The sequence below is a fragment of the Chinchilla lanigera genome, unplaced genomic scaffold (genome assembly GCF_000276665.1).
Source record: "Chinchilla lanigera isolate Chin_1 unplaced genomic scaffold, ChiLan1.0 scaffold00032, whole genome shotgun sequence".
NCBI lineage: Eukaryota > Metazoa > Chordata > Mammalia > Rodentia > Chinchillidae > Chinchilla > Chinchilla lanigera.
The window spans coordinates 14,930,887-14,933,431 of record NW_004955433.1 but is presented as its reverse complement, the minus strand read 5'-3'; positions in this window follow the sequence as shown (position 1 = coordinate 14,933,431).

Genomic DNA, 2,545 nt, shown 5'->3' with positions numbered 1-2,545 from the left:
CCAGCAGCTCCAAGAAATCTGTGGAGTTTTTTTCTTGAAATCACTTCCTGCCAGATATTGTAGCAGAGCATGTGTCTTTTCAGCAGGCAGCTTGAGTGTCATCAATCAGAAGTACTCTTTCAAAGAGGAAACAAGTCTTTGAACCTCTGGAAGGTTGAGTCCAGGTCATTTGGCTTTTGAGTACAGAGCTGGGTGAAGAGTTAATTTAAAGGTGAAGAGGGTCTGGCTGATAGGAGCCAATTGAAGGCAGAAGAAGGTATTTTTTAGATCCAGGCAGGTATACCAGCAGGCTGTGGGTGGCAGAAGACTGAGGCAATGTATACAGGGGGCAATTGCAGTGATACTAGCAGCTCAGGGAACTTGAACTGGCTTTACAGGCAAGAGAGGTGTACTGTTTGATACAGGTGGGGGTTGCCTTGGGACAGAGCTTAATCACCAAAGGCGCATGATTGATAGCAAGCCCTGGGTGTGAGTCCTTTGTCCATATTTCTGCAAATGAGTCTTTCAAAATTTCAGGGTTATGATTATCAGGCGTTTCAGGCTGATGTAGGCACTATTCTTCCTTGTGGGGTAGTCAGAGTCAATATCAAGTCTGGGACAGTGAACCCAAGTGTGAGGGAGGCTGGTCACATCCCAGGAGAGGTATAGAGCACTCGAGCATGTACAGGAATTCATGTTTGATAAAGTGTCTATCAATTGCACAGCATCTGCTTTGGCAGAATTTCTTTTTAGTGGGGGCTCTAGTGGGTAACTTCAATAACTTTGAACATGTTTATTGGTTTCTTGCCGCTCTCTTGGAGGTTTTCCAGGAGAGTAGTGTGGCACTGATCTAAGGCTTTATGGCCATCTGTCGAATTAGGGCCCCAGCTGGATGCACTTGGAAGAGGGATGTGTTCACCCAAGCATCAGGATCAGCCACAGGGGTGGGGACTTTTGACTTTAACCAGGTTTGGACCCCATCTAAAATAGGGCAGCTTTCTTCAGTATTAAACAGAGTCAGGAGTTGCTGACAGTAGAGCAGAAGGCTGTGGTGCAGGAGACAGAACTGGCAGTGGTGGCATCACATCTGGCTGGGCAGCTTGGTGTTGATAAATATAAGATAAATATAAGAAGGAAGCAGGTTGGCCTTGGGGTCCTCGGGCAGAACAAGGTAAAGCTTTTCTGGCTTGGGCTGAATTTGAGAGCTTCTCAGATGGCCTTGTGGGTTTGTTTTGATGACTAGGGTGGCTTTCTTGTTGTGCTGGACACAGGGTCAGAGCCAAGGTGGTAGAGCCTTTAATCCTTTATGGCAATTGAATCCCAGTAAGCTGGCCTTTTATATCAGGGTTTTCCCAGTTGAAGGGGCTTATGGGAATGAGGCTGCATGGTTGATGGCCAGCCCTAAGGTGAGTATTTGGTTCATACCCCTGGGAAGAGAGTTTTTAGAACTTCAAGACTGTGGTTATCTGTCTCAGACTGATGCAGGCATCATCTTTTTCTCAGAGGACTATCAAAGTTGAAAGTGCAGGGTTAAATGAGAGGGAGGCTGGCTGGCTGGCTTGGCATGCAGGCAATATTCTCCCAGGCTGTAAGTTTGTGCCTGGCAGAAGGGGCAAGGCAAGAGTCCCAGTTGTCCCAGTGCTGGTAACTCTTTGCCAGAGGGAACTTTTGAAGGCAGAGTGTTCTGTTCTATTGTCTACCAAGAAAGCCACAAGTTTGCCCATGAGTTTTGTAATGACCTCAGGCTCTCGGGGGCCCAATTTGATACAGCTCATTCTGTCCTATCTATTCAGGCCTGATAGGGTACAACTCACTTGTCAGAGCTGACAGTCCAATGTTTCCTCCGTCAAAATGTGGAACTCAGAAGAAGTTATTAACAATCATCTCAAGTGGGCATTAGATAATGCCGTCTGACCAGGATGGGCATATAAGCAGAAGGCTCAGGAGGGAGGGCATCTATGGCCAGATGCAGGCAATTGCTAGGTGGAACCAGTTCAATTGGCTGGAAGTACATGAGTTGGGAGTGGGGAGTGAAGCTATAGGTGTTGGCAATAACTGTGGCAGTGGACAAGGGTACCAAGACAGAATTTTCAGGTAGAATGGGCCTCTTTTTCCTTTTTTTTGAGATGCAGGGACCCATTTGGTTTTATTTTTTACTCTGTAAAAACCCCTTTTCCTGCAATTAGGGCCTGTGGGTTTTAATTAATTAGTTCTCATTCTAGCTCCCTATGGTGTATATTGTGTACCCTTGAATGACGGTGCAACAGACAGAGGGTAGTGCCCCTCAGAGAGACAGCACTCACCCACCTGGCCACACCTCTCATGCCCACTTGGCCACACCTGTCCTGGGGACTTAGGTGCAACTTAGCTATGAAAGGTGCAAGGCCTCCATTATGCTATTTATCAATTGCCATGGAACTGCAGGTGAGGGTCCAATCAGCTACTGTGACCACTGCTTCCCAGTCTTGGTGCACAGACCCAGCAGCCTATTGCTTCCACTCATATTCCAGTCACTCACTCAGTCATTCAGCAGGCTCACTCAGAGGTTAAACATTCCAACCCCACC